The 25,691-nt window shown below is 48.8% G+C and overlaps 1 protein-coding gene across 1 annotated transcript in view; it reads left to right on the top strand.

Annotated features, from left to right (window-relative positions):
- Positions 1-6,981: 6,981 nt before the first annotated feature.
- Il21r (interleukin 21 receptor) overlaps positions 6,982-25,691 on the top strand; it is a 31,460-nt gene continuing 12,750 nt past the window's right edge. The window contains exon 1 of the mRNA XM_051145199.1: positions 6,982-7,159. The gene's annotated coding sequence lies outside the window, so the exon portion shown is untranslated. The remainder of the gene's footprint in view (positions 7,160-25,691) is intronic.

Here is a 25,691-nt window from a genome sequence, read left to right on the forward strand (position 1 = left end):
TGCCTACTCCCTCATCCAGTTCTGTCTCCCTCTGCTTCCTGGCCCCCATGAGGTGAGCAGCCCTGTTCTGCCACACCCTCTCCACCATAACTCTCTGCCTCACCACGGCTCCAAAACAACAGACCAGGTAGACTGAAGCCACTGCAACCTTCATCCCCCAAAACCTTCCCCCTTTTCCCATTATCCTATCAAGAACTTGTCAGTGATGAAAAGTCTGATTAACTAGTGTTAATCAAGGGTTAATCAAGTAGTGAATGCAAGGGTAGCTCAGTGTAATGTTAACCACTACAGTCCACATCAACAGAAGCTAAGGGAGCAAAACACCACATGGCATCTGTTTAATGCAAACTAGGAATGAAAGGGACTTCCCTCAGCCTGGTAAAAGGCCATAAGCAAAACACTCACAGCTAACTTCACACTCACAACCAAAAAACCTGAAACTTTCCCCAAAGGTCAGGAGCAAGGTCGCCTACTTTACCGTCACTATTCAACCTTGTGCCAAAAGTTTTAACCAGACAATTCAGCAAGAAAAAGAAAAAACAAAACAACCCCAACCCAAGCCAAAAGTAATACTACCTTTGTTAACGATGGCATGATCTTAGATACATAAAGTCCAGAAGTCCACGGAACAATCACTACACATGATGGATGGTTTACTTGTGGTATGCATGTGTCAGTGTCCGTGTGAGTATGGAAGGCCAATGCCTCCGAGGTAAAATTCTTAGTAATAGAAAGAAAGAACCAAGGTGACGCCAAGTGTGTGAGGGGAACGCTGCAAAACACCCTGAAATGAACTTAAGGAGACTCAGCTAAGTCAGAAGGCATCCCATGCCCATGGAATGAAACAGTTAACATTACTAAGATGGCAGCATTTCTAGAGGCAATCTGGGGGCTGAACGGAATTCTTCTAAAATCTTAATGCCCCCTTTTATTTTTAATGGAGAAGCTATGTTTGCAAGTGGGTAAGGATGGCTGAAACCTTCTGTAGGAAGACAGCTAAGTTGGAGAACATAAACTTGCAATGTCAGAACCGACCACAGACCTTCACTGTTCAAACTGAGGGCCACCAGCACAGAGAGCCCTGAAGGGATCCAGGGACAGCTGAAAGCCTAGAAGAAAACCTCATGCCTGTGGGCAGTTGGTTTTCAATCAGAATCCTAAGACAATTAACCTGGGAAAGAAGAGTGTAGGGACAGGCTGTGGGATATTTGGCCCTGGCCCTGAAGAACTCAGGGGTGTTCAGGACCTACGACTTGGAAATGGATAATTTTTTTCCACAGAACACCAAAATCAGAGTAAAAAAGAGGAAAGAGATAAGCTATCCTTCATAAAAAACTTTTAAAAAATATACTTTTTTGCATTAAGCTCCTGTACTACCAGGGGTGAGACACACTTATAATCCCAACATGTGGGAGGCTGAGGCAGGAGGATTGCAGCAAGTTTGAAGTCAGATTGCACTGCATAATCAAGCCGGCCAGGGCTGCATAACAAAACCCTGTCTCAAACAAAAACAACAAAAAAGAAAAAAAAAAAAAGGCTACTACTGGAGAGGATGGTTCAGAGAAGGGGTATTCATACACAAGCGTGTGTGTGTGTGTGTGTGTGTGTGTGTGTGTGTGTGTGTGTGTGTGTGTGTGTGTGTGTGTGTGTGTGAGATAAAGCACCCAGAAGGAATAAAGAACAAATGACAACCCAAGTTACAAACCGGCAGTGAGCTCTAATTTCTTTCAGAAGCAAGGGTACAAAGCTGGGCTGGGTCCTGAGTGCTTCCAGTCCTAGCAGTGAGGCAACAAAGGCAGGATTGCAAGTCTGAGGCCAGTCTCGGGGACACAGTGAGACCCTGTATCAAAAGCAAGCAGATGAGGCTGCAGAGATGGATTCAAGGTCACAAGTGCTCATCACTCTTTCAGAGGACCTGGGTTCCGGTGAGCCAGGGCTTTCTTTGGTTTGAAAGGGTACCCACCACTTGCACATGAGCTTACTGGTGCACACATATACACATAAACACAGAGACAATGCACAAATAACTACTGAGCTCATGGAAAGATGTCAGACGTCTTTAGTCATTAGGCAGAGGCAAAGCAAGCCAGCATAAGCGATCACTTACCCCATTAGGGAAGCTGTCATTCAAAACCTCAGGACCCAGGGTCTCGGGAGATGGCTCGGCCATTAAAGTAACCGCTGTGCAAGCAAGAGAGCTGGGATTCATCCCCCTAGCACCTGTGTAAATGCCAGGTGGGCATGGGGGCCCCACCTGTAATCCCAGCCTCAGAAGCCAGGGACAGAGGATCCCAGAACAAGCTAGCTAGTCCGACTGGCCACAGAGACAGGCCTTGGGTTTGAGTGAGGACCCCACTCCACCCCACCCGCCTTGATGGGTAAAGAGGAGTGATTGCGGGAGTGTTTTGACACTATTTAGGTCCTTCACACACCCATCCACACATGGCACACGCACAGACAAAAGGAAGGAAGAGGAAATTCAGGATCAACAAGTGCAGAGAGAGCAGACCCTCTTGGCTTGCTGACTGTGTGGGCAACACAAGGCAGTCACTGTGGGTAATGACTGGCCAGCTCCATTAAGTTAACCATAGAATTGTGACATAGGCCAGCAGGTTAGCCCCAGGTGTAGCCATAGGAGGTCTGAGGATTCTTGTTTACACAAAGGCTGGAAATAAAAAGGGCCACCGTCCATCCAAATGCCCACCAGTGTATAAAAGCACACTTGGTGTAGTACTTCGATGCCAAGGAATATTATTCAGCAAGGAAAAGGAATGAAGTGCTAATACGTACTACAACACAGCCGAGTCAAACTCCATTCTGAGTGCAAGAGGCTGGGTACAAAGATACATTGTTGTCAACTTATGTGACATTCCCAGAAAAGACATGAACCAGGAGACACAGGCAAGCATATCAGGTGCACATGGCCGTGCAGACGGGGCTAACACCAAGCTCAAGGGCTCTGTTTAGGTTATGGAATGTTCCACCAACTTAGCTGCAGTCACGGGTGTCCAGTTCACTAAGTTTACTTTAAAAAGCATTGAATTGTATACTTACAGTGACAGAAATACGCTAAGCAAATATCTCCTCGATGAAGTGCCTTTTAAATAATTGAAAAGAGGAAGTAGGTAAGAGAGGGTTTATTTGAAATTGTTATTTCTTCTCAGGAGACCCCTGGGCAGAAGAGCAGAGAGACCACTTCCTCTGTTTGACCAGCTCTCTGCTATTTGGAGCCCTGGGGAGGAGCAAGAGAGCCTCAGAGGTCTCTCATGGGCTAGCAGATTTACTTCGATGACTTTTGTAGAGCCAGAGGGACCCTCCCCTGGGCACCCTAGAGGTCACTGTTCATTTGCCAAGATGGACATGAACAGCTATTGACCAACCAGAGAAAAGCAGCCATGGCTGTATCCCCCCGCCCCAACACCCACCCACGTCACGACCGATGCCTTGATTCAGTATCCTAGTATATAACCAATCTGGTCATGAACTTGCTGTCCTCCCTCATCAGGGTCTTGAGTGCTGAGATCGCGATGCCCAAATCAAATCTGCCTTCCCAGCTCCACTTGCAAGGTCCTCAGAGGTGAGTGAGCATCCTAGGTGACTCTGTGACCCTCGCCCTCTCTGTACTTTCCCATCCTAGCGCCTTCGCACTTGTGCATCCTGCCTCACCTCACACGATGACATCACACTGTCAGTCTGTCTTCTCTACTAGAAATGGGCCCCACGAGGACTGTTACTTGTGCACCTTTCTGTGGAGTTTCCTCAGGACACACCCAAGGGCTCACTTGATGAGAAAAGACGAAGGGCTGCCTGAGTTGGCGGAGGACCCAGTGATGGGGTGGGCAGGTGGTAGAGAGGGGTGTGGGGCGCTGGACCACCTGCCGCTCACTCACTTGCACCTAGAAATAGAACCTGAGCTGGATGGAGGGTGGTCCTGGAGTTCACACGCCAGTTCTGCTGCTCACTGGGGCTGCGGCCTTGGGCAACCTGACACTCATCTGTAGCACAGGGAAAGTGAAAACGCTGATGGCAAGGACATCTTCAATGTCCAACCCTCTGGGAGGGGGAAGGGGAGAACATCCCTGACAGCTCGCCCTCTCAACAGTCGTCTACCATGCTACCTTTGAGTGTTCTCAAACTCCAGCCTATGTCCTCAGAAGACTCACTGTGAAGATAAAGAGGGGAGAAAAAGAAAGGAAAAAAAAAAAAAACAGGAAGAAGGATAGAAGTGAGGGGAGCTGGTGGGAATGAGAGAGAGAAGCAAAGACAGCTTCCTCCAGAGACTTTCCCTCCTCAGATGCAGGGGTCCAGGTTTCAGGGAAGCCTGCAGCAGACAGCAGTCTAGAGGGCAAACTTGAACCAAGCATTAGGAATCCTGGAGGAAGTTCCTCAAACACAGCTATGAAAGGGAAAGACCAAGACAGAACCAAAAAGTGGAACGCTTTCTCTTTTACTCTGGTTAGTCACATGGGCCTCTGTCAAACCTTTCCCAAAATACCACTCAGTGTGAGCGTAGTGTGTGTGTGTGTGTGTGTGTGTGTGTGTGTGTGTGTGTGTGTGTGTGTGTGTGTGTGCAGCTGAGCCAGAGCCACGGAGACAGCCCAAGCTAGTCCCGACTCGTCCTGCACTCCCGATCTGCCCTGCGCTCTTAGCTTCAATGAGCTAGGTTCAAATACCAGCTCCAATGCCTCATAGCCTGCTGCCCTGAACCTCAGTGTCTTCAGAGAGCCTGTCTGCCTCTCAGGGTCTGTGGGCAAGAGACACTGCAGTACCTGCGCAGCGTGAGGAGGTCGTGGCTCTGTCCGGCTCTCCCTCTATGGAGCTGCTGGATAGGAGCTGCCTGGCTTTCTTTCTTTCTTTCTTTCTTTCTTTCTTTCTTTCTTTCTTTCTTCTTTCTTTTGGCTTTCTTCTTACTTTTTTTTTCTTTTTTCTCTTTCGTCTCTTTCTTGTCTCTGGCTTCCACATGTCTGTCTAATCACCCCTTTTCTGGACCTTTCGTTTACTTCAATACAAGAGTCTTAAGACTTTCTTTTCTACTCCACCTGTCGGAGAGGGCTGCTGTATACATGCCAGCTTCAATTTTACTTCAGGGACGGGTGTGCTCAGTGTCACCATGCGTTTTTTTCCCTGGTTGTCAAGAGCAGCTGCGGATCCCTCTCAGTTGCTGCTTTTTCTCCCAGGGCAGAGGACCCTGAGGCTGGCAAAGGGAAAGTCTCTCTGTTGGGCTCCCAGGTGGGAGATGTGTAGCCCCTGTGGGAAATGGACTGAAGACAGGAGGAAAGTGAGAGATTTGATTATTGGAGGACCGCATGGGGCTGACCTTCTTCCTGCTGGATATGGATGAGTGTGCCTGCTGTGCTTGAAGGATTTGAAACACAGACAAACCTTGCTTCCCACATCCCTGTGAGGCTCTGGAGGGTGTAGATGCTACAGCTGAGTGAGAACTTAGGCACTGCCTCAAGAGCGACCCTAGGCAGAGCTCTGGGTTCAACTAGCACTGCCTCAAGAGTGGCCCTAGGCAGGGCTCTGGGTTCAACTAGCATTCCTTTCATCCGTGGAGCGCTGAGCAAACTATTCCCCTTGGATGGTTGACTAAGCACTGCCTCCTGAGTGTAGACGCAAGGACTAAGTGAAGACCAGAGTGTCAGTTTGCACAGGACAGACATCACCTTATAAACCAGCTTGTGAGCTCCGAAAAGATGAGGAACTGGGAGCAAGTCTGAGGGGTCCTGAAGGCGGCGGTAATGTTACAGGAGACATCCTTGGACTGATAAGGGAAGAAGCTGAGGCAGAGGGTTGTCTGTGGGTTGACAGGAATGTTGCCTATCTCAGCATGGTCAGAAAATGTGTGGAAACCTTGATGCTTTGAATCAATTAGAATTTTCAGTAATAAAGCCTTTTTTTCTCTCTCTCTCTCTTTGAGACAGTTTCTCTGTGTAGCCTTGACTGTCCTGGACTCACTTTGTAGACCAGGCTGGCCTCGAACTCAGAGGTCTGCCTGCCTCTGCCTCCCGAGTGCTGGGATTAAAGGTGTGCGCACTGCCACCCAGAATAAAGTCTTTTCTTTGAAAAGAAAGGAAGAAAGAACAAAGACTTTTTTTCTCTGCTTCTTTCTTGAGTTCCCATCTGTCTGTGGCTGTCCTGCCCTTCTGGCTGGGGGTCCCCACTTCACAAGTGGGCACAAGACTCTCAGAAGGTGCCTCAGGGTTCTCTCCTCTGGGGTTGCTGGGAGTTCCACAGTGCTGAGGCTGGGGGTGGGGTGGGGCGGGGTACATAGATGGACACGGACAGTGCTTAAGGCAGAAAGTCTGGGTGTCTGAGTCATGCTGAGGTCAGAACCCTGGGGCACGCAAGGGACAGATAAAATGGGACTTTGCCACCTGAAAAAGAGAGGTGGTCGTGGGGTAGACATCCATGCCCTGTCTCTCCTGGTTGAGCTGAGGGCCTCAGCACAGATGCCAAGGCTTCGGGTGGGAAGTGCTATTTTACACATCTGTGAGAAGTGGTGAGTCCCACTTCACTGCTTGCCTCGTGGCCTGCCCAAGAGGCCTGTGGAATGACGTCATCTGTCTGCACGATGTTAACCTGTGGGCTCCAAATGCCTTGCTAAGGGTGACCTTTGGGAAATCGTGGGCGCCTGCCTGCAGGCATCTTAGTTTTTCTCACCCCTTCTGGAGGACTTGGTTAGCGGGGCGGGGCACTGTTTACCACATCCTCTTTATCCCCACCCCTTGCCTGGCCTCAGACAGCCACTGCCAGCCTCTGCTGGTGGCCCTGCGCTTCAGGCCAGTGCAGCTGTCTGCCCACTTCTCCTGTGGTGTGGCTGACAGTCACTTGCCTGTCTGACCACAGGCTTGTCCATCCCTGGGCCAGCCAACTGGCCCCAGCCCCAGCAGTCCTGCCTCTGTCTGGCTGCCCCAGCCATGCTGACTCCCTCTGTGTAGGCTCCGTCCAGATGCCTGGCTGGTCCCTGGCCCCAGGACGATCTCAGGGGTGACTCCCTCTAGATTCTGGACTTGCCTCCGACCGGACCCCTGCCCACCTCCTCAAACTCACACCTCCCACCATCACTCTGAGTCCCGCTGTGATTCCTACCCTCAAGAGGCCACCCGATTGCCCCAGCCTAAGGAATGGCTTTCTGAGGAGGACCCTAAAGAAGCAAGTAAGTAGACTCCATCCCCAGTTCTCCATGAACCTGTGGTCCTCTTCCATCTTTTGCATAGCACCTTGGTGGGACACAAGCACAGAAAGCTATGCAGTTAGGCTGGGCAGTGTCAGGGCTAGAGTTCCTTGTTCAGCTGACTTATAACGACTGGGGGCTTCAGTGTGTGTGTGCAGGATGTTGGCTAGCATGATCCCTTGCCTATGCAAACCGCCTGCAAGAGGTGGTGGGGAGAAAAAAGTGGGACTCTGGATGGTAGACACTCTGCCAGGCAGCCATGGGCATTAGGCAGGGACATTGGGAAGGTTCCAGATGACAGTTTTGTAGGGAGGGTAGCAGAGATGACCGGTCAGTGTGGTTTATTACTTTAACTCTATCTAATCCTTCCAGGCAGCTGGGGTGCTGCCGACTTCCCAAGCAAGGAAACCTGGCTCAGTAGGGCAAGTGTGACTGTCCTTATGGGACTTGACAGGATACGGCAAGGTGGGCAGTCCGACCAGGAGTCACTATCCTATTCCAGAGCGTGGGTCAGATGGTAAGAGGCCGCACCTCTTACCTGGGGAGAACAGGGGAGTCGGGAGGTTGTAGGAGGCTTAGCTTGAAAGGATGGAAACGGAGGAGGCAGAGAGCTGGTGGCATAGAAGCTGATGTCTGTCTTTAGGATCTGCCAAAGAGACCATAGGAGGTCACAGGGGCACCAGAGTGTCACAAGCAGCTCCTAAAACAACGCCTGTGTACTCTGAGACAGCCTGGGTGTCAGAGCACATGGTAGCCTGGGCAAGCCTCTCTGCCTTTTCCAGCCTCCTGGGCCCTCATTTTCTCCGTCTGTAAAATGGATCGGTCTTTGTGTGGCTGTTTATGAGAATTCCAGGACACTGCAGTGTCAAGGCTGTGATTTCTGGCGTCCCAATCCCCAGATACCTTGACCTGTGGAGGAGAAGGGCTAGACACTAAGAGCCGCAGAGAGAACAGGGCAGCCTAGGACAGCCTCATCTACAGAACCGTGGGCACTTGAGAACCTCCCAGAATCCTTAGAGTCCAGGTTTGGCCAGTGGTCCCATGCAGCTCAGTGCATAGATGGCAATCCTGGGCTTCTGTGGGGACAAGCCTGTCCTTGGGTTAGGGTGACAGAAAGAGGCAGAACAGAAATTGGAACCCAGCCTGCATGGTTGGATGCCACCCCATGGGAAGACTCATGACCTAGAACACGGACTAAGGTAGTTCCTCAGAGGGTACCTGGCCATGTGATCCCCACAGCGGGATGTTTTCTGCAGTAGCCCTGCCTTAGAGCCCTGTGTCCAGTCCTCACTGGATCTCACGAAGAGACTGCTAGCAGGGGAGACTGCTTTGCCCAAGGCTTCAAACATTCCCACCTCTAGAAGCCACTTGAGGCTTCTTTGGTACCATAAAGAGCTTCTGGCACTGGAAGGGAGGGGCTGCCAGAAAGGAGAGAGTGGGGGAAAATAGAGGAGAAGCCTGCAGGCTCCCTGCTCAGGCACTGGGGCCAAGCAGCATCAGTTGGGGTGTCCTTTCTCCCAAAGCCAGGAGGGGGCATTGTCTCTGGTCCCCACAGGCCTCTAGGTCCTGGGACTCTGAGCATGGGGTGGGGGTCAGCCATAGCCACGCATTGCCCTCTGTAGAGTGAGGGCTGCAGGGACTCACAGCTGGTGAGGCAGGGCAGCAGCTGGTTTTCTTTAAACACCGGGTGTTGCTCTTGTTGCTGCTGACTAACAGCAGTTTGTGAGGTGTGTGTGTGTGTGTGTGTGTGTGTGTGTGTGTGTGTGTGTGTGTGTGTGTGTGTGGCGTCTCTCCATGCAACTCAGTCTGGCTCAAATTTGCGATTCTCCCACCGCCTCGACTTCCTGAGGGCTGGGGTTGCAGGCGTGTTGTGTACCACCGTCCTATACAACCATGGCCCTGACGGTGCTCCATCACTTGTAGATAAGGAAATGAAGACTCAGAGAGAAAAGGTGGTTTTCAGGGGCCACCCAGGGAACAGAAGGAAGCCATGAAGCTGGGACCAAGGCTTCCTCAAGGAAGGTGGTCTCACCCTGGCAGCCATTTCTTCAAATGCTGGTCTACAGCCCCCAAACCATGAAGTGGGGAGAGGCCCCACCCACAGCCTGCAGCTCGTGGGTGTCGTGCCCCCCTCCCCCACCACACTGGCCCAGGACGAAGGGACTTTTCTTGACAACTCAAACAGGAGCGCTGAGTAAACTTGGAACTTCTGAAATGACCTGATAATATTCCCTGGCCAGGGCCCCTTAAAGACATCTGTGCCAGGGCCTTAGCCTGCTGTCCCTAGGGTCCCCAGGGAGAATTAAGACACTAGAACTGTCCCCAAGAGGAGGGACCAGTGCACAGCCTTCTTCACTGGGTGTCTCTGGGCCTCTGTGGGGCTCTGTCCCTTGAGTTGGTAAATAGCTTTAGTGTGAGAACCCAGACTGAGTCTCCTAATTTCCTCCAGTGCTGATTAAAGGCTCAAGCCTCAGCCAGGCCAGGGTGGCCTGCTGAGAAAGGAGGACTGCTGGGGCAGGTGCTGGCTTGGGCTCACCTCTCCGTTGTAGCTTCAAACAGCATGCGTCAAAACAGCCCTTGTCTGGAGACCTCAGAGAGAGGCTGCACACCTGGGCAAGGCTGTGAAAACTCTCGAGTTTGCACATGCGGGATGGGGCTGCTGTTGCTGTGGAGGTTGTCTGGGATGGAGGAGGTTCTGGCCCATGGAGGCTGCACTGGGACAGGTCCTTCCTCATGGTCAGCTGCCACTCACTAAGCCTCGAGCCTGATGTCTGCAGCTGTAACCCAAACCAACACACTAAGGGAAACGGCACCAGGATGCACACAGCTACAGCGTGCAAGCACCTACCTCTTTGCTCCCAGCTGAAGCAGAGCAGCTGAGCTAGGTCCACAGATGTATAGAGTTGAGCTCAGAGCACTGTCCTGGCCCAGGCATGCTAGTCTCATTCTTCCACTGGGAAACTCTACTCAGCTAGAACCCTACAGTGTGTCATCTCTAAGCACGCCCTCTCATGTCACTAATCTGAGGACAGTCTTCTCTATCAGTCTTTAGGAGGCAGGATTGCCATCTGGGATGTGGGAAAGGTACCTCCTGGGGAGAGTGACAAAGTTGGTGGGAAAAATTGAGTCTCTAGGGGGCTGTTCAGTGACTGTTTCATCCCAGGAACCTCATTTACCCGTTTACTCATTAGCAATGCATTCTGCACCCCACTGCACCCCATTCCACCCAGTGGAGATGTTGTGGTGAACAAAGCTGATTATTTACCAACCTCTGGGACCTGACACACCCAGATGATGATGGGTCCTAAAGACAAGACAGAGACAACCACAATCCTAATACTATGACAGCTATGAAGGGGACCACAGAGCGGACCCACTTCAGACAACGTGAACAATCTCTCTGGAGGGTGACATTGAAGTTGAAACCTGAGGACAAGGCTGCAAAGAAGCTGAAGGAGGGATAGCTGCAGGCGCAAAGGTCCTGAGCTAGGAGACATTGGAGCATCAGTGTTCTTATCCTACAGAAGTGCAGAACGCCTTCTGTGTCTCCGCTCCTTGAATTTAAGAAGCAGGGACCAAACAGAGCCAGACTTAAGCCTGGAGTGCACAAGATGCATGGATTCATCATCAAAGAAAGGGATCACTGGCATTTAGTCATTTGTGTGACTTGGGTGTGCACGCTGTATGTGAGGTAGTGTTTAGCCACAGGGGGCTTGGTCTTGTGGTTCTTGTCAGCCTAATACTTAGGTGAATGGAAACATCCCATCGGGGCTATGGGCTGTGGTGGAGGGACAGACCCCAGAGGAAGCTGTGACTCATCCTCTTTGGAGAGATCAAAGAAGACAGCCATGACATTTGAACTTAACTTTGAAGACCCAGTAGGAGGCTGACAGTGAGCTAGGGAGCACAGACAGTTGGAATGATTGAAAGACCAGGTGTGAGGGGCGGAAGCCAGGTGAAGGCGGCCTGTGAAGCCTTGGCAGTCTGGTGTGCTCAGAGCCCAGAACAAGCAGTGAGGGACCAGAGGGGGAGGGGCGTGAGACTTTTCTCTGCAGGTCTAGGTGGGACTACAGAGTGATGTGTAGGGTGAGAGGGTTGGAGGACACTGTGAGAGGCTGAGGCCAAAGAAGAGCAGCAGGCAGGTGGGACAGTTCGTGCCTGGAGGGCCTAGAAGCCGTCCCTTCTGGTTCCCCCTTGGGAAGTCCCTGAGCAGACACACTTCTCCTTCTGGCGATCTGCTGGCTGTTGTACACGGCTCTTCTGGGGAGTCCCTCTGTGCCCGCCTCACTTCTTGTCTGTGAGGGCAGGAGTGGGACATTTTGCTTTCAGGCGCTTCTCTCCTCTTTTGCTTTCAGCCCTGCTGCTCCCACCTCGTCTCTGCTGAAGTGACCACAGTCTGGACGGGTCAAGTAGATTCCACTCCTTGATTGTAGGTGGGGGCAGGGCGGGGGGAAGCCAAGAACTCAGGGTCTTCCAGTTGGAGAGGTGGGAATACACTTGGACAGGTCTGGTTAGGTCCACGCCGGGGACATTGCTCCTTGGCTTATAACCTTGAAGTGGGGGCATGGGGGCAGGTGGCGGGACCCGTGCGGCACGTTTTCAAAAGCAGCCAGCACTCAGGTGGACCCCAAGAATGCAGAGGAGCTGTGACAAGGACTGACTGGCTGACTGCATGCTCTTCCTGGAGCTCAGGATTGTCTTTTCTGTGTTACAGATCAGGTGCGCCGAGCGGCGCATGCATGTGTGGAGGCCAGAGGCCACTGTTGAGTGTCTTCTTGCATTGCTCTCCACCTTGTTTGCTGAGACAGGGTCTCTCACTGAACCTGGAGCTCACCACCACATCAACTAGGCTGACAGCCAGTTAGCTACATGGATCAGCCTGTCTCTGCCTCCGAACACTGGGTTGCAGATGCATGGAGGCAACCCTGCTCTTATGTGGCTGCTGGGGATCTGAACTCGGGTCCTCGAACTTGTTTAGCTAGCGCTTTACTCAATCAGCCACTTTATCTCCCCTCTTGATGAACAAAGTTTCTTAATGAAATCCAACTCATCACTCTTTTTTCCCTTTCATTCCTGAGCTAGAAGTGTGTTTAGAAAGTTGTGCTGGCACCAAGGTCATGAGAGCATCATCCCACTTTTCTTCTGGGTTTACTATTTTAACTTTCACATGAACCCTATAGTGTCTGGCATTGATTTTTATTTTCCGACAGTGCTGGGCAATTGATGCTAGGGCCTCATGCATGCTGGGCGAGCACCCTATTCTTGAGCTATGGCCTCAGCCTCAGGAATTGGCTTTTATGCTTGTTATGAAGTAGGGGGTCAAGGGTTACTTTTTCTGTATAATTATTCAATTAATATGTCATCTTTATTGTTGTTTTGATTGTTTTCACTTGTTTGCTTGAGGCAGGACCTCTCTATGCAACCCTGGCTGTCCTGCAGTTGATACATAGACCAGGCTGGTCTTGAACTTACAGAGATTCTCCTGCCTCTGCCTCCCTGGTACCCCATCGTGCCTGGCTTTGCTGCTGTTTTGACATGGTAGTCTCTCTATATAGCTCAGGCTGGTCTAGAACTTTCTATTCTCCTGCCTTGATGTCCCTGCGTGCAGGCCTTATAGGGAGCATAAAGGCCAATGCCAGGCTTGGGCATCATTATAAATGCCAGGCCTCCTCTACTCGAATGCAATGGCATTTTGTTGCCAGGCCAACGGTTACGACCTAGTTTATTTGTAGTCTTCCTTCTTTCCCACCAGGCAGTTCGATTTCCTTGCAGCGACTCCTTCTGTTCATCACTTTAGCAGCCTCGGGCCTCTTTAAATGATCCCACAAGTGTTGGAATAATCTTGTGAGCTTCCCTGGGGAAGCCTCCTGGAGATAGTGTGCCATGCTGAGACTTCCTTGAAAACCTCCCCATCTGTGAGCACGCTCTGTTCAACCACTCATTTCTTATTCCTCTTATTCCTCTTAGTGATTCTGACATCTTTGGAGCCATTCTTGGGGGGCTGCCTTTTTTATTGTTAATGTAAGTAACACCATTTTGAAGTTTTTATTTATTTATGTATGTATTTTATTTGAGGCGTTGTGTAACGTAGCTTGCATGTGGAGAACAGAGGGCAACTTTCAAGAGTCGGTCCTCTCCTACCTTGTGAGTCTGTCTTAGTTAGGGTTTCCAGCTGTGATAAAACAAAAGCAACTTGTGGGGAAAAGGATTTAGTTCATCGTTGAACTTGTAGTTCACCATCCAGGGAAGTCAGGGCAGGAACGTGGAGGCAGGAGCTGATGCAGAGGCTGTGAAGGATGCTGCTTACTGGCCCCATCCATCTGTCAGCTGCTGCTGTCCTTGAGGCCATCCCATCCACCGTCCTGGCATCTCTAAAATGTTGGGGTCTCCACTGCAGCTCACCTGCACTTTCACCAATAGTGTCATCTGAGTTCTCTTCAGCGACTCTGATTCTGCCACATGGCACCAACCCTCAGCTTCTCTCCATGGCCGCTTCATGCCTTCAAATCCGGTATCACCCGGAGAACTCCTGCATTACCACATTCAGCTGCCAGCATGAGGTTTCAGCCTTAGGTGCTAGACCACAGCTTTTGTGTGCTGACTCTGAGGAAACATTTTCCAGAACATTTCACTTCAATGATGCTGGCATATTCTTTTTTTTTTTTTTTTTTCTGTTTGTTTTTGTTGCTGTTATTGTCTTTGGGACAGAGTTTCTCTGTGTAGCCCGGGCTGTCCTGGAACTCACTCTGTAGACCAGGCTGGCTTCGAACTCACAGAGATCTACCTGCCTCTGCCTCCTGAGTGCTGGGATAAAAGGTGGCTGCCGCTGCTGCCACCACCACCACCACCACCACCACCACCACCACCACCTACTTGTCGGGCTTTTCTTAATCATAGGCAATTCTTCAGCCCCAGATGACCAGAACCACAGATTCTTAATTCAAAACATCGAAAGGACTCGGCAGAGTCTTTCAGGGACTCTCAGACTTCCGTCTGAACGTCACAAGACAGGCCCCATTGTCTGAACTGCTCTCCGCATCATCTTCCAAGTTCCCACAACTTGTTAAGCTCTGAGCTCTCAATGTCTTTTCCACCCCAAAATTTCAGAGTCTTCCCACAATCCCACCCCCGACCCCCAAAACACACTCAGCTCTGTCATCTGAACCGGGAATAAATTTCTGTCTTAGTTAGGGTTTCTATTGCTGGGATAAACACCGTGACAAAGAGCAACTTGGGGGGCGGAGGGTTTATTTCAGCTTATACGTCTCAGGTCACACTTGCAAAATGTGGGAGACCAGGGTAGGTACCCAAGCAGAAGCCATTAAGGAGTGCTGCTCACTGGCGTGGTGCTCCTGGCTTGCTCAGTCTCCTTTCTCACAACACCCACCACCATCTATCCTCCAGGGGCCTTCCTCCCTGTGGCTGCACCCACCCGCATCAATCATCAATCAAGAAGATGCCCTATAGAGTTGCCTACGGGCAATCAGGAGTGAGGCATCTTCTTAATTGACATAATCGAGACACTAGCCAGATAAAACCAGCTAGTGTCAAGCTGACAAAAACAACAACTAAAAAAATCCAAAGTAGCCAGGTGTGGTGGAACACGCCTTTAATCCCAGCACTCGGAGGCAGAGGCAGGTGAATCACTGTGAGTTCAAGGCCAGCCTGGTCCACAAAGTGAGTCCAGGACAGCCAAGGATACATAGAGAAACCTTGTCTTGAAAAACCAAAAAAAAAAAAAAAAAAAACAGAAACAAAAAAAAGGAAAAAATCCAAAGTAGCCAGCACCGGGTCTCAGGGATCGAACTCAGGGTGTCTGGCTTGGCAGCAAACACCTTTTCCCATTGAGCTGGTCTAAAATCATATAATCTCACGTTTCCTTTGGTATATGGGAATAGACTTTTGTACATTTCATTGCCTAATTACCACACTTCACAAGCTGAAGTTCCAGATATGGGAAGAAATAGTTGACTTTTACCACTTCGCTGACCGCCGAGTCTAGCCAGACTTTTCTCCCCCATCTTCTCTCTCCCTCCCTCCTCCTTCCTTCTTTCCTTCTTTTGTTCCTTACTTCCTCCCTCCCTCCCTCCCTCCCTCCTTTCCTCCCTCCCTCCCTCTTTAGATGTTGTCTAATTCTGTAACCCTCCAGACTGGTCTGAAGTACGTGGCATCCTCCTGCCTCAGCCTCCTGAAGGCTGGTTACAGAGGAGCATCTGCCTAGCTTGCCTTTGCTTTTGTGACTTTTTTTTGTTTGTTTGTTTCTGCCTTTGGCAATCTTGGAAGATGAGGTATGGTACCAAGCAGAATTCGGGCTTGGGGGTTCATTGTCGGGGAGGGGTGTACTCATAGAGGCTGGAGGTCACCCTCAGTTTCCTCTTCCATCACTCTCCATCTTGACCATGGAACTCACTGAGTTACCTAGAGTGGCTCAAGAATCCTCCTGTCTCAGCACACACACACACACACACACACACACACACACACACACACACACACACACACACCCCAGTGCTGAGATGATTGTTCATCCACCTTTTACATGGGTGTGGGGTTTCAAACGCAAGTCTCCATGCTTGGGCAGCAGGCACTTTACGGCATGACCCCTCTGCTGTCACCATGTTAAGAGAGCACAGTGCTGCTCCAGACAGACGTGCCGAGCTCCACCTTGATCGAGCGGAGTTCTGGATCATTCAAACAACAATGCCTTATTTCTCCTTTCCAGTTTGCTCCCTGTTTCTGAGGCGGAGTGGAGCCAAAGCAGCATGTGCCTTCCTGTGACCATTTTATTTCCTCAAGTTTCACCCACATTACAACATATGGCAGGAGTTCCTTCATTTTTGAAGGCTGAATAATATTTCATTTATGCTTAGAGTGCATTTTGTCTGTGAATGAACTAAGATTGCTTACACATGCTGTTTATTGTAAATATTGGCCCAGTAAACAGAAGCACGGAAACATGTTACTGAGATGTCGTTTTAAACTATTTTGGATACATACCTGCCATTTCTAGGTTTGATTAAAATTTTTTTCACTGTTGTACAACCCTACAAAATATACAGAAGTGTTGCAATTTCTCCATATCTTCACCAATACTTGTCACTTTATTTTGGTTTTACACACTGTTCATTGAGTCTGGTGTAAGGTAACACCTTATTGGGGCTTTAATTTGCTTTTCTTAAAATTATTTACTTATTTCTTTTTTGTGACATATGTGTTAGTATTTTACCTGCATGTATATTTGTGTGAGGGTGTCGGATCCTCTGGAACTGGAGTTACAGATATTTGTAAGTTGCCTCGTGGGTGCTGGGAATTGAACCCAGGTCCTCTGAAAGAGTAGCCAGTGCTCTTCACCACTGAGCCATCTCTCCAGTCCCGGGCTTTGATTTTCCTTTCCTGATGATCAGTGATATTGAGATGGCACTCCATGTGTTCAGGGGACTGCTGGGGTATATTTATTGGGTTGCAGTGGGTTTTTTCTAATCTGGGCCCCAAGCCCTTCCCTGAGGTCTGGCTGGGGGAGCATTCCTCTCCAACTGTGTGGAGTTTGTCTGTTTTTGTTCTGGCTGCTGGTGCTCTCCCCTGGGACGCCTGCAGTTTTAGAACTCCAACCACCTTGAGCTCATTCCTGTATGTGGTAAGATAAGAGATCAGCCTCATCCTGACACCTGTGGATGTGGCACTCCCAGGTGTCTTGTTTGTTGGTTGGTCCCGGCTGGCCTCAAACTTACTATGTAGCTTAGGATTACCTGTAACTCTCGATGCTCCCATCTCCATCTCCAAAATGCTGGCATTACATACATGTGCACTGTTTCCTGAAGTTCTATGCATTCGCCCTGGTGGCTTTGGTGACTTGGAGAAGATCATTTGGATCATCTCATGTGGGCTTGTTTCAGGGCTCTCTATCCTTTGCCACTGTACTCCATGCCTGTCTTTGTCCCAGTGACGATTATAATTGTGATTTAAGTTGTTTTACATATTTCTTTTGTGTGTGTGTGTGTGTGTGTGTGTGTGTGTGTGTGTGTGTGTGTGTGTGTGTTGCCCCCATGTATGTAGGTGCATGTGAGTGCAGTGCCTATGGGGTGCAGAAGAGGACATAGGGTTCCAAGTGAGTAGAGTGGCAGATGATTGGGAGGGGGTGTGTTGGCTCTGGGACCTGAACACAGGTCCTGTGAAGAACCGTCAGTAGTCTTAACCACTGAGCCGTCTCTTCAGCCCATTGACCACTATAATTTTCTAATTATGCTTGAAACCAAGAAAGCCTCCACTTTGCCTTCCCTTCTCTGGCTTGTTTTGGCTACTCAGGATCCTTCAACAGCCCATATGAACTCTAGGATGGATTTTTCTATTTCTGCAAAAAGCGCTATTACTGTTTTGGTAGAAAGTATTTAACTTTATATAGTTACACTGGGCAACATTGACACCTTAACAACATTGCTTTTGCACCCCACAAAGGAATATCTTTTTATTTATTTGTGTCTTCCTTAATTTCTTTCAATAATGTGTTACATTTCTCCAAGTAAAGTGTTTTATTCTTTTTGACGCTCTTATAAATGGAATTGTTGTGCTAATTTCTTTTTAAAATTGTGATGCTTTAAATTATGTTTAGCCTGCGTCTGCACGTGGATGTGTGTGCGCATATGAGTGCAGGTGCCTGAGGAGGCCAGAGGCCTTGGAGCCCCTGGAGCTGCAGCTCCAGGTGGTTGTGAGACACCTGGTGTGGGTGCTGGGCATGTAGAGTGCTTTGGGAAAGCAACAAACGCTCTCAGCCACTGAGCCATCTCTCCAGCCCCTTAGCTTCCCTTTTGATTACGGTTTGTATGTAGAAAATGTAACTAGTATTATGTCTTGGTTCTGTATTTTTCATCTTTGCTGGATTCCTGTGCTCAATCTAAGTTTTTTTTGGTGTGGAATCTTTAGGATTTTCTATATATATAAGATCATGTTATTTGCAAAGAGAGATGGTCTTTCTTCTTCTTCTTCTTCTTCTTCTTCTTCTTCTTCTTCTTCTTCTTCTTCTTCTTCTTCTTCTTACATGCCCTTTATTTCTTTTTCTTTTTTTTTTTCTTTCTTTTTTTTTTTTTTTTTTTTTTGCTTAATCCCTCTGGCTAAGATGTCCAGTTGAACAGAAGTGGTAAGAGTGAGTCCTTGTCTTGTTTCTGATCTCAGAGTAAGTTTGTCTGTTTTACTGTAGGCTTTCCTATGTGCTGCTATTATGCGGAAAGGATTTCTGTTTGTTTGTGGCATGGCTTGGACTTTTCTAGGCACTCAGACCATAAACTGTTTCAGGCTCTTAGTTTTCTAATTTTCGTGAGGTTTTGGTTACTGCCTTGCTGTGTTGAGTAGGGCCGTTATCATAATCTATATTCTTGGGGTTTTTCCTCATCTTAGGAGGAACACGTTCAGTGTTTGAGTTGGGCATGTTGGCACACCTCTGTGACCTCGGCACTCAGGAGGCTGAGGCAGGAGGAGCAGGAGCTTGGGGATACTTTAGGAATATAACAAGATTCTGACTCAGAAAAACAATCTGCTGAGTATTTGGCCATTAAGGACACTGCAAGCCTCACATACTGTCTGTGTGTGCCTCTTGCAGAGTCAGTTATCCCTCTGTTCTTGTGGTCAAGGAATTTTATTTTTTGACAAACTTACAAAGCTATGAATGGATATCCCAATCCATTAGATACATTTTCAGAATCTATTAGTCAGATAAAGTTTTCCTTTCTTCTGTAAATCTGTAAATGGTCAAACCTGTATCCCATATTGACATAAATGACATGAAAAAAGTATTAACTACTTTTGTTTCCATATATCTGAATGTTAGCATTTTGTGTAGGATTTTTGCATTTTACTTGTAAAAATAGATGGACCTGTAATTTTACTTTCTTTTAATGTCAGTTGTTGATGTTATTTAAATTTAATGGAAGTACTCATGTGTTTGGGATTAAGTCTATAAAAATTGTCTCTTATTTTTGTCTTTTAGATTTTTGGTTTCATCTTTTCTTCTTCCTTTTTTCCTTCTTTTTAGATGTTCAACTCTTTAAATAGTTGTTTCTCTCAGAGAGGCATGGTGGTGCATGCCAGTAGTCCCAGCCGCACAGGAGATGACATGAAATGATCGTTTGATCCCAGGCGTTCTGGGCCATCCTGGGCTACATAGCAATCCCTCCCATCGTTAAAAAAGAAAATACTGCTCTTTGTTTTCCATTATCTTGTTTGTTTCATTCCTTTATATAATTTTTGTGTTTATCTGAGCGCCCTTAAAGAATATTTTTGCTAGGTGTAAAATTATATGTTTAAATTTAAATTTTTCAGCCTTTAAGGTTTTTATCCTGTTGTTGTTTAGCTTTTGTTATTTCTGCGAGAGTCAGCTGTCAGTCATGCTATGTCCTCTTTAAAGGCGAACTGTTTTCCCTCTGTGGTACCTTCAATATAACTTTGTCTTAAATTTATCGTCGTTGTCGTCATCATCATCATCATCATCATCATTAGTTTTTTGATATAGAGGTTCTCCGTGTAGCCCTGCCTATCCCAGAATTTGCTCTGTAGACCAGGCTAGTCTTGAACTCAGAGATCTGCCTGCCTCTGCCTCCCAAGTGCTGGGATAAAAGGTGTGTGGCATCGCTGCCCATCTTAGTCTTTAATTTCAAATATAATTTTTTTGGTTCTTTGTGGGGTTTGTTTTGTTTGTTTGTTTTAGGGCTGAGGATGTAGCCCAGAGGGCAGAGAGCTTTCTTAGTATGCACGAAGCATGGGTTCGAGCCTTAGCCTGTGAGAAGCCAGTGTGATGGCGCACTCCTGCAATCCTAGCACTTGGGAGGTGGAGACAGGAGGATCAAAAGTTTAGGGTCATCCCAGTCTCATAGCCACAGGATCTTGAGGCTAGCCTGGGCTACATGAGACCCCATGTGAAAAGGGAAAATGGAGGAGGAAGGAAGGAGGCATTTTTGTGAAGCGTCTGGATGGGTATTTTTTTTTTTAATTTATCTTCTTTGGACTTTTTGTTTTCTGATGGCTGAGTGTTTTTTGTGAGTTTGGGAACATCTTGAGCAATAGCCCTGTTCTTGCTTCTGAATTAGTCTCTGTATTAACTACTGTGTTAATTGCTTTTTTTTTTTTTTTCTTACCATGACAGAACATCTGACAGGAACAGTTTAATGGGGAAAATGTTTATTTTGTCTCTCAGGTGCAGAGGTATCAGTCCATCATTATGGGGAGGGTCCCAAAGAACAGAGTAGCTCATGACGTGGTGTCCAGGAAGCAGAGAAAAGGAACAGATAAGGAAAAACAGGAAGGGGGAAGTGCAATAAACACTCCCTAAGACACAACCCCACTGACTGACTCTCTCCACCCCACCTCCTACTTGCACCATGTTGCAGCAATGCCCCATATCATAAACCCAATGGGGGGCTCAGAGCCTCTGGACAACATAGCCTCTGGAAACACCTCCCAGCTCCCCCAAAGGTCTACTTTCTCCAGAGTTTATTAACCCAATCAGCTTGACAGTTAAGGCCATCCTTGGCTACATAGCAAGTCCTGTTTCAAAAACAATTAATCTCAAACAGGCCTCCATTAAAAGGAGACAAATTAATACATGTAACAGTAATTCGGGCTGGAGAGATGGCTCAGAGGTTAAGAGCACTGGCTGCTCTTCCAAAGGTCCTGAGTTCAATTCCCAGCAACCACATGGTGGCTCACAACCATCTATAATGAGATCTGGTGCCCTCTTCTGGTGTACATATAGGCAAAACACTGTGTATATATGATAAATAAATGAATCTTTAAAAAAACAAAAAACAAAAAAAAAAAAACAGTAATTCTACTTATGAAAGCTGTGTGTGTGTGAGTGTGTGAGTGAAGGTGCAATCAACACCATAAGGGATCGATGAGAACACACTTAGTGCCAGTGTTCTGTGAGTCTGAGAATCTGTGCTCCTGGTTTTTGGGCAGTGAGGGTGTGGGTGGCCAGTGAGGGTGTGGGTGGCCAGTCTTTCTTACAATGCTGCAGGTCTCTCTCTACTGCTATTTTCTGTATGTTGGACCATCTTTCCCCCTGACTGCTTTCTGCTGAGCAACCTCCAGCTCATAATCCTCTTCTGATGTTTCTAATCTGTTGTCAAATCCATCTCTTGTCACTGCTAATAAATTCCAAAGAGTTTCAGAATTTCCCTTTTTGAATAGAACTCCAGAATTCTCCCTCTCCCCCTCCCCTTCCCCTCCCCTCCTCCTCTCCCTTCTCTCTCCCCTCCCCCTCCCCTCCCATCATCAGAGCCTTCACACTTCAAGCCCATGCTGTATAACAGAGCTACCCCTTCCCATCAAGAACTCATTTTTTCATTTATTTTTCTGAGAAAGGGTCTCACTATGTAGCCCTGGCTGGCCTCAAACTCACAGAGATCCACCTGCCGCTGCCTCCCTAGTGCTGAGGTTAAAGGTGTGTGCCACCATGCCGGGTCCCAGGAACTCTTAAGCAGGACTACTGCAGTGCTGGTAGATGCCCTGCCTGACTCTGTACCACTGTGCTGTGCTATTGCCCATGCTCTAGCCTGCTGCCCATGGGCTCATGCCTCGCTCGTCTTCCCACTTACCGTCAGGCACTGTGGATGAAGATGTGGAGCCTTAGCATGAAACTGACGCTTTCCGTACAGATTCTCCTTCCTCTCTGACAGGCGCACAGCATCTCCTCGCAACAGCTGATTCTGCACTGATTCAAATTCCAGCTTCTCAGCCTTTGCTGAGGGATTGAGTATTTACTGGCCCTGCCCCAATTCTTCCCTCAGCTTCTCAAAGCTCCTGTGGCCTCTCAGCCAACCCCCAGGTACCTTGTGCCAGACTTCAGGCACACTACTCATCTTCAACGATTGGGGAAATAATTGGAAAGGGAAGTATGGGTCCTAGGCACTGTTTGTTCCTTCTGTCATTTTCCATCTTGCCTGGCTTCCCAGCCGTCCCCGCTTCATCTCAGTTTGCCAGTGGCTCTCAGTGGGAACATCAACCTGATTCCAGCCCCCCTCCCCCATGGTAGAAGGCCTCACTCTTGAGTTATTTTACACAACTATGATTTGCTTGCACTTAAATTGCTATGAGGCGGTTAAGACACAGAAAAGGGCCACAGAGTGTCACTGGGCTTTCCCAAACATGGAGTCCCTGGAAACACCTTCCCAGCTGTAGTGTTTCAGGCTGGGCACAGCGGCAAGCATCTTTATTCCCGGTACTCAGGTGGCTGATATGCAGGCAGATCTCTGCATGTTTGAGGCCAGCCTAGTCTACATAGTGAGTTCTTGTCCCACCAGGGCTACATAGTGAGACCCTGTCTCAAGGGGGGAAAAGTGATGTTTATCTTCCCTCCACATTTGTTTATGTCATACATACAACAGATGTCTGTCCACTTAAACAGCTCATAGAGTTGTTCCGTGTGGCTGCAAGCATGACAGGAATGACATCATCCTTTGTGTTCTTCCTTGACATCTTTTTTGGTCCTTTTTCTATCCTGTGAGTCACCCGCTGTGGGCCATGGGCCGTGGGAAGTGATTCATCCCCATGCTTGGCCACCAAAGCCTGCCAATTTTCTCCATCATCCCCTGCTAATGAGGACATAGCTTGTTTCCAGTCCCTCACCGTTAAGCCTAGAGAGGCTTCTGACCCACCGCTTCTTGTGGGCTGGTGAGTGTGGGCGTGGCACGGTTAGCTCTGGGGGAAGCCACTGCCTGTGTTCATTAGGTCACATGGAACTTTTTTCCAGACCGGTTGTATCGGTTGTATCGTCACCTCTCCCTGGCCATGAATGGCAGTTCCTGTGTATCAGAGTCGGAGTAATGCCGTATGAGCATTAGCTCCTGGCTGATCTGATAAAGTGTCCGTGGTAAGCCATTGTGGTTTTATTTGCATTTCTCTGCTTTCTGAGAGATTAGGCTCTCCACATTCTCTGTAGCCCTCTTCTGCTCCCCCAAAATTTCTCCACTTCCCTATTAGTTCCTGAAGTGTGGTTAGCAACTAGTCCGCTTCTTCCCAAGCCTTGCCCTGCAGCCTGGTAAATAAACACTCTGATAGGTCCCCACGCAATAATGCACTCAGCACTCAGGACCAACTTCACAACCAACAGAAATCAGAGAGGCTAGGTAACCTGCCCAAGGACACACAGCTGGAATGCAGCAGACTTCAGGTCATCTGCTTCCCACTGTGAGGGTGTGTGGAAGCTCTTAGAGTATCTCCTGCCTCTCTTAAGAGCTTCATGTGCACCCTGGGAGGGAAGTAAAGGCAAAGAGGCCAGAGTGACAGGAAGACCCCTTCCGGTGCTGAGAGTGTGGGGAGGGAGCAGTGGGGATGCCTCAGCACCAAGGTCACTGTTTTCTTGGTGCAGCAGCCACAGGCATGTCCTCAGACCATGGGGCAAGAGTGTGAAAAAGCCCTCAATGTAGTCAGCCAGTATCTCCATCTGGTGCTAACCCATCGTCAACACTCCTGACACCCCTGTCCCCCCACTTTTGAAGATAAACCCCATCCCCTGGAGTATTGGGAAAGTGGCATGGCTGGGTTTTGCTTCCTTTCTGTAAGCTGTTACATCTCACGGCAGTGGCAGGCTAGCTCTCCAGCAAGTTGGTTGTGATTTGCTGAAGAAATATTTATGTGGGCCCATGAGATGGCTCAGCAGATAAAGGTGCTTCGCCGGATGACCTGAGTTCAACACCTGGGACCCAGACAATGGGAGAACCAACTCTTGCAGGTTGCCCTCTGACGTCTGTACATGTGCCGTGCTGTATGTGTGTGTGCACGCAGCTGTACCCTGTGCCTGCAGCTGGTGCGGCTGCTTCGCAGACACCAAGCCAGTTTCCCAAGGGCTCTGAGAGACTGGTACCTTTATCACTGGTACTTACAAATGAGGGTCTGGGGCTTGGAACAGCAAAGCTACCTGCTCGAGCTCACATGGCCCTGGCTTGGGCTGAGGCTGCGCTAGCTCCACAGTGCACTTACCCAGCATTTTGCCCATTGCTCCTCATCCCAGTTAACTGTTGATAGCAAGAGGGAGCCGCAGCTTAGAGAATGCTTACATCGGATTGTCTATAGGCAGCCTGTAGGACATTTTGCTCATTAGTGATTGACGTGGGCCCAGCCCACTATGGGTAAATGCCATCTCTGAGCAGGTGGTCCTGGGTTATAGAAGGCAAGCTGCAAGCCAGGGGGGAACAAGCCAGTAAGCAGCACCCCTCTTCATCAGGCCTGCCTCAAGGTTCCCGCCCTGACTTCCCTCAGTGACGGAGTATGACTTCAGAGTTGCAAAAGGAAATAAACCCTTTCCTCCCAAGTTGCTTTTGGTCGTGGTGTTGATCACAGCAACAGAAAGCAAATACGAACAGTGGGCCATTCAGACAGCTGCTGTTTGCACCTGACACCTGCCTGCCCCCCTCTCCTGTGGATATTCTTAGCTATGAAGTTCGAGGGTAAATGTGTCCATTTCAGAGATGGCAACTGAGGCCAGTGGGCAGAAAGATCAGAGATCAGCTGGCTGCCAATACTGGGCCCCTCCTCCACTTGGTCTGATGCTGCAACAAAACACCAGAGTCTGGTAAAAAGAAAGGAAGTTTATTCAGCTGAGGGTCTGGCTGCTGGGAAGCCATCACAGCATGGCAGAGGGTTGTGCAGGGAGGAACAGCTGATACACCAGCTTGGGTCTCTCTTTCCTTCTTTCCCTCCCTGCCTTCCTCCCCCTCCCCCCCCCCCCCCCCCGTTTCATTCTCAATGCTGGGGCATCAACCAGGGACACACATATGTTTAAGCAAATGCTCAGACACAGGGTTTGGTCCCAGCCATAGCTCTGTTTAAAACTCACTAATGCCTTTGTGGGCTCCACTCTCAGGGCCTCAGCTAATTCCGACTCCCTCTATCCCATTAAAGTATGACCTGAGTGTGTTAGGTTTCTCACATGCAAAGCTTGAGGCGGGGCACAGTCAAACCATACCACAGGGCTTTGTGGAGGTGGGGGCCACCCAAGCTCAGGGTTACTCCAGGGAGGTTGAACTGACATTTTCGTAATATTTTATTCTAATACTGATGTTAGAGCGATTAGGAGGCTGAAAGCAGGAAGTTCACAAGGTCAAGGCCAGCTTTGGTTACACAGTTAAGACTCTGTCTCCGGAGGAGAGAAATGGAAAGGGGAAAATACGCCCCTTTGGAAAAAGTGTACAACCACGAATGTTATTTTTCAGAATGGGGCTAGGACCGAATGTTTAGGACCCTTTGTAGAAAAAACATTAAATAAGTAATTTTGAAAGTGAAATATTTTAGAAGCCCCTTGGGCTCGCTGTTCTAGAATCTTCTGGACTCTGTTCTAGTTTACTCAGCCTCACATGTGCTGTGTGTCAGAGCCTACAGCCAGCATTCTTCACACGCCACCCACTTGAACCGTCATGAAGCTCTAGACAGGCCTTCATTGCTTCATTTTATGAGGCCCAGAGACAGCAAGAGGCTGGCCTGGAGCTGCACGGCTGGTCATCTGAACCTGGTTCTGACCTGATCCGTGAAT

The sequence above is a fragment of the Acomys russatus genome, chromosome 5 (assembly GCF_903995435.1).
Source record: "Acomys russatus chromosome 5, mAcoRus1.1, whole genome shotgun sequence".
NCBI lineage: Eukaryota > Metazoa > Chordata > Mammalia > Rodentia > Muridae > Acomys > Acomys russatus.